At 47.1% G+C, this 6,886-nt stretch overlaps 1 pseudogene; it reads right to left on the reverse strand.

Annotated features, from left to right (window-relative positions):
* Positions 1-2,262: 2,262 nt before the first annotated feature.
* Positions 2,263-4,423, reverse strand: LOC114630791 (annotated as a pseudogene).
* Positions 4,424-6,886: the final 2,463 nt, after the last annotated feature.

The following is a 6,886-nucleotide window of genomic DNA, read 5'->3' on the forward strand; positions in this document are numbered from 1 at the left end:
GAGCTTTGCTGGCTTTTGTCAACTTGGCATAAACTAGAGTCACTTGAGAAAAGGGGCCTTAACTGAGTAATTACTTTCATCAGATTGGTCTGTACTCATGTCTGTCAGGCATTTCTTGATTAAGGATTCGTGTGGGAGGGCCCAACACCCCCTGGGCAGGTATTTCTCAGTTATATAAAAAGAGAAGCTGAGGCTCAATCCACAGAGTGAGCCAGGAAGTAATGTTTCTCCGTGGTCTCCGCTTCAGTTCCTGCCTCCAGGTGCCTGCCTTGAACCCCTGCCCTGGCTTTCCTAGGTGAGACGGACTGTTACCTAGAAGTTTCAGATAAACCCTCCTCTCCTGGTTGGGTTCTGTAAGTATTTTATTGCAGCATTAGAAAGGACAGTAGGATAGGGTCTAATATCACTGTCCTCTTTATCCAAAGACTTCTATTACAATCTTTCAATCTCTCCCCCCCCCCCCCCCTTTCAAAACAGTATCTCTCAGTGAAATCTGAGCTCACCAGTCCTGCTAGGCTGACTGGCTGACAGACTCCAGGAACCTCCCTGGGACAGCATCCCTGGGATTGCAGATGTGGGCCTCTGTGTGGGTGCTAAGGATATGAATTCAGGACCTCATACATGTGTGGGAAGAACTTACCAAATAAAAGATTCCGTAGCTCTGTATATTTTTGCCTTTAGTGAAAAGTCCTTCCTGTGTAGAGAGCACTTCCCTTTATCACCTGTCTCTCTAACAGATATTCATCATTCTCCTTCCCTGGGACTATACTGGGAGGATGGCTGGAGGGAACATGGTTTCATAGGGGAAATGATCATGGAAGGGATGCCAAAAAAAATGTAACTTAATTCACTATTGAAATGTTAAAACTAGGCTGGGTGATAGCGGTGCATGCCTTTAATCCCAGCACTCAGGAGGCAGAGGCAGGTGGATCTCTGTCAGCTACACCAGCATAGCTAACTCAGTTCTTTGGATCGGCAGAGGGCTGAGGGCGAGAGAAAGAAACACAAGGAGTCATCTGGTAAAGACCAAATGCTATATTTTCAACTGCGTAGCTCCCTTTTATACTCCCCACAAAACAGGAACACAAACAGGAGCAGGAATAAAAACAGGAACAAGGAGACACACTCGGCAGCCTATCACCTAAGCTTGGATTTCTCCTTGAGCAGTCTTTTTGGGGAAATGCATAGAGATGGGGGAGCGGGCATAATAGTGCAGGTGCAGAGGATGGTGACTCACAATTCACCCTTTTTCTTTTAATTAGAGGCCGAGCGGAGACAGAGACCAGACCCTCAGTGAAAAATAGGGATATTGTAATGACGCCCAGCCCCCTGCCATTGTACAGTGAGGTGGTATGGTCATACCCATCCCGGTGTCTTTTTCCTGAGGAGGGGAACTGTATCAACACCAACCCCTATGCAGCCAGGCATGTCTCTCAGGGAAACTCCCTTGCAGTCCGGGCTGCAGCTCGGGACTAGGTGAATGATTACGCTTTTTGTAGCATGGTCAGCCACACTTGGGCAAAGGGATCCTCTCGACCATGTAAAAGCACCAATCCTCGCACAACAGCTTGAGATTGTACCTGTTGTGCCCGAAAGCGGCACAGACACCCAAAAAACAACCATCAGCAAAATTAGGCTAAAAACTGCCAAGGCAGTAACTCCAACTCACTCTTTCACCAGCATTCCCACTTGATGAAACATGCTCAAGAGAGATGACCCATCAATAGGATCAACTCTGGTATCATTAACTAATACAAGCTTATTAAAGAGCTGCCGAGTAAGATAATAATAAGTAGCATTTCAAGAGCCAGAAATCAACGGATTCAAATACTTAACAGAAGAGGAAGCATTAATTACATGCACGGGTGTAACACAAATGGCATGAAAGAAGGGATCATAGCTAACATAACATAAAATAACATAAATAACATAAAATAACATAAAATGTGGATATGTGGATAACAAAGCAATTTTGTTCTTGAACCAAAGCAATTTTTTTTTTTTTTTTTTTTTTTTTGGTTTTTCAAGACAGGGTTTCTCTGTGTAGCCCTGGCTATCCTGGAACTCACTCTGTAGACCAGGCTGGCCTCGAACTCAGAAATCCACCTGCCTCTGCCTCCCAGGTGCTGGGATTAAAGGCGTGCGCCACCACTGCCCGGCCTAAACCAAAGCAATTTGTTGATTTAAATTTAAAACAACAATATGAAAATGAGACTGAATATCGCTCTGAGAAAGCAATGCATCTGTATCCTCCCCGAAAGTTCATTCAATATCTGGGCAGTTTGTATGTTGCTGGATAAGGCAGTGCCTGCGCCCACGGTGGCCCCCACAGCGATAGCAGTGGTGGCAATGATCCCGGCAGTCCGGTGGCCGGTACTGGTGCCATGTTATGATGATGCAGTTCTTCCAGGTGGTGGTGGAGGTGAAACGGAGAACATCACTTTCACAAGAAGCTCGCTCTCTGTTGTTCCTGGTGTTGATGTCCCCTTTGCTCTGATGTCCCTGTGTTCCAGTCACTTCCTCCATTCGGTAAATTTCAGAAACACACAGCTTAGGGTTGAAAGTGAAGTAGATTTTCCCCAACCTGACGGTCAGGTTCCGGTGGTTCCAGTCCCACAGCTGCTGTAAGTTCTGGTTGTCCAGGACATAGAAGGAGTAGTTCCCTTCTAGCTGCTCCTCTCCTAAGATGAGCTGAAGGTTCTTCAGGAAGGACAAGGAGACCAAGGCATGGGAACATGGGAACGACAGATCTTAAGGTAGCCGGTCACCACCTCAATGAGCCCCATGAAGTTCTCCAATTCCGAGGCAATGTTATTGCCTCACCGGATGTTAATAAGCAGATTGCCCTTCAAGATGGTGGATCCTTAGAACATTTGAGCAGAAGTAACCAAATTGCTGGGTTTCGTTTTCTTTTCTTCATCACTGCACACTTTGGGGCAGGGGCCTTCGCAGGGAATACAGTACATGCTCTGGGTACTGTTGTGGATGAAACCTGAGGGACACTCCTGCATGCACTCGCCGCCATGGATGATGAAGCCATCCGAGTCACTGCTTTCGGCATTGGGGATGTTGGCGCAGAAATATCGGTCCACACAGCAACAGCCCCCGAACCTGTAGGCACCAGGAGGGCAGGCAGGCACGCACATGCCTCTGCAGTAGTAGTGTCGGCAGGCCACACAGGCTGTGCTGTCGTCAGGTGTACGGCAGTTGCCCAGGCACTCCGGGTGGCAGCACACGCTGTTCTCGGTGCAGGCTCACCTCCTGCACACACCTGGGCACATTATCTGGGAGCGATCTGCAGTCCAGTGGTGGCAGCTGCACTCATCGTTGATGGTGGTCCTCTCACACATGGGCCTCCCCTCCAATGTCCCAGGACACAGGTCCCCACATTCCCTTGGGGGCTTGTTCCCCACAATGCAGCATCCAAGATGAGAGACTAGTCCATGGTGGAGAGGCAACAGAGGTCAGCGTTTCTCTCAATCCTGATTCCCCCCCCCCCCCGAGTATTGTTCCTCAGACTACAAAGCCCAATATCCCTGAGATTGGTCATCTCAAAGATGACCAATGCACAGCTGCAGAAGAGTTTCCAGCCACGGATGACCGTGAGGTTTGGGAAGAGGTCCCCCAGGCTCTCGAGACTGGCCACTCGAAACAGCAGCAAGCACTCGGTGATGACTGTGAGCCTGGGGAAACAGCAGCCTCAGCAGCCCCTGGCCTTGGAGATAAGCAGGACGTGGAGGAAGCCCCCCCCCATCACCAAGCAGTTCTCCAGGCGCCCCAGCTGCTGACAGTCATAGCGGATGTCAATGCTGGGCCCACAGACCTCTCCACTCATCGGCCAAAGCAAGAGCATGGGGAAGAGAAACATGAGCCCCCACAGCGAGGTTGGGGGACCCTCCTCCGGAGCCAGACCCCAACCCTCTATCTGGGATGAAATTCCCCCCTCTCAAAAAAAGAAAAAAAGAAAAAAGGAGAAAAAAAGTCTCCAACTCAGTCCTCACTCTCATCTAAAAACAAGAATGCAGGTGACAATCCTCGAAAAGTGGTGTCGACAAGGAGGGTGGCATTTGCAAACCCAGAGATGCAGAAGAGGGAGGAAAACTACAGAAAGAGGAGCAAAGCCCAAATCACCGCAGGCGAAGACAAATGCCCCAAACTGATTTCTTAAGGACTAAAGGGCCATGGCGATCGGCAGCAGCACAAAAATCACCTATTACCTTTTCCCAGTCTTCCAGCTTAAAAGTGCCCCTCGCCACATACCAGAGAGAACTTTTGTAATTCTTTCAAAAATTCTTCAATAACCCTAGCTTTAACAGCGATTCCCCGCTAAGCCAGAAGAGTAGATAGTTGCTTAGCCTGCTACTCCTTACTATGTGCCAAACCCATGGTGTTTAGTTACCCCAAAAACTTACCTTTGGTTCATGCCCAATACGTCTCCTGTCCTAATGCGCACCCCGGAGAGGGCTGGTCAGCAATCTTCCTCATCTTTCTGATCTCGGTTGGGACCTCCACTTGTCAGCTACACCAGCATAGCTAACTCAGTTCCTTGGATCGGTAGAGGGCTGAGGGCAAGAGAAAGAAAGACAAGGAGTCATCTGGTAAAGACCAAATGCTATATTTTCAACTGCGTAGCTCCCTTTTATACTCCCCACAAAACAGGAACACAAACAGGAACAGGAATAAAAACAGGAACAAGGAGATACACTTGGCAGCCTATCACCTAAGTTTGGAATTCTCAAGCAGTCTTTTTGGGGAAATGCATAGGGACGGGGGAACGGGCATAACAGCGCAGGTGCAGAGGATGGTGACTCACAGGTCTCTGAGTTGGAGGCTAGCCTGGTTTACAAGAATGAGATCCAGGACAGCCAGGGACACACAGAGAAACCTTGTCTCACATAATGAAACATATGTATTTAAATTATTAACTTAATTTCTATCTCTACTACAAGATGTGGGCTGTAAGAATTCTGAAGTCTTTTCATCTGCTACTGTTTGGTCACCAACATCTAGCACAGGACCTACTTATCCAGTGAATAATTGTGGAAAACCAATGAAGAGGTGAGAAATGCAGCATATGGTGCTGGGATCCTTTGCAGGATCAGGTATGGAGGCTATCATGTCTTTTCAAGCTGTCTCAGTCACTACTAAGTAGCAGTCTGTATTGTCCCAAGTAGCAACTGTTAACTCCAAGTGACACAGCACATGGACAAGTCACTACTGTAAATATTAACTCCTGAGAGGAGTCAAGAAAGATTTATGAAGTGCAAATTACCCCAGGTCCCCTAGAATTATCACCCTCTTACCACTTTCTTCCTGAACACTGGACTTTTTAGTGAGTTGAACTAGGTAGGCAGGGACCCTGTCCCAGCTTAGGCTGAGATTGAGACACTCAGCTTGTTCTACTGTGATATTTGCATTTCATACTAAATTTATCTATAACATTATAAATTTCACACTCCTACATTTCTGTTATAACATCATAATCATAAAATGACATTTTTGTCTTCTTTTTTGCAAGTCAAACGAGCATTTCCATATATAAACAGAGAAGAGAAATTGCTGGTCATCTCCTTAAATGGTTTGGGGGCTTGCTACAAGGCTGAGGCTTAAGTACTCGGTGTCTGGAAGGAGCCATGTCCTATGTGGGTTCTCAGCTATCCTCATGACCTCCATGCTCCCCTGGCTGACTTTTCTTTCACTAAAACTGAAGGGACCTGAGATGAGACATACAGTTTCGAAGTTGTCCTGTGAAATGTTTACTATATATTATTCCTAACTACTTTTACAAGATTTCTGACAGAGGAAAGCTGTCTCTCTGAAGAGTGTGTGTGAAGTCCTACAGGCCTAAGATACAGGATAAGGAGAGGGACAGAGAGAAGAAGGGGAGGGAGAGGAGGAGAGGGGAAGAGGGAGGCTTTGTAGCTAGTGCCCCCCCACCTCGGAGCAGAAAGAATATGTGCAGAAAGAGACATCAGGAAGCAACACAGCCCAACACAGACTTCTCTAAAGACTGGGGTTACTTCCTGACATCATATATGAAGATTTCTAGTAACCATATGACTATAATATGGACTCCTACCACCAGGAAGCTGAATCTGTAAGCAAGACAAAGAAACTAATGAACACCTCTCAGACAAGTCAAGGACAGGAAGAACTAGCCCAAAGAACCTTGTTAATACATTCCTCAATTTTATAACTCCAATGATAGCCTTTTAAAAAGACTCACAAGCTTGTGTCGGGGAAACAGCATTCCAACCGGAGATGTATCTAGGCAAAAAGCCAGCCAAGGGCAACATTGTCAGTGGCTAGAAAAGAAGCCGTGTTCTCTGTCCTAGTCAGTGTGGCGTCAATTCCAAGTCAGTGTAGCGTTTCAAGGTTGTCTTGGTGGGACTGTGGCTTTGCTCTCAATACATAGGTGAAACCTTAAATGGCAGGAAAATGTAGGTGTTTATGTCGTGGGGTTGTCGGTGTTTTTGCTGTGGGATAGCGGCAGCTATGTTTAATTCTTGATTGTTTTGTTTTGGAGCTGGTTTTTCAGTTATGGTTGGCCTCTTCCTTTGTACCCGTTTCTTGCATTCTCTCTCTTGTCCTCGTCTCTCGGTTTCCCTCTCGTTCCTACTTTTCTTTTTCTCTTTCTAGCACCCTCCTCCTTCTTTTTCTCCTCCTTCTTTTTCTCCATCTCCTCCTCCTCCTCCTTCTTTCACTACTCTTTTTTGTTTTGTTTTTGTTTTTCGAGACTGGGTTTCTCTGTGTAGCCCTGGCTGTCCTGGAACTCACTCTGTAGACCAGGCTGGCCTTGAACTCAGAAATCCGCCTGCCTCTGCCTCCCAAGTGCTGGGATTAAAGGCGTGCGTCATCACCGCCCGGCTTTTTCTTTTTTTTTTTC

The sequence above is a fragment of the Grammomys surdaster genome, unplaced genomic scaffold (assembly GCF_004785775.1).
Source record: "Grammomys surdaster isolate TR1022 unplaced genomic scaffold, NIH_TR_1.0 344, whole genome shotgun sequence".
Taxonomy (NCBI): Eukaryota; Metazoa; Chordata; class Mammalia; order Rodentia; family Muridae; genus Grammomys; species Grammomys surdaster.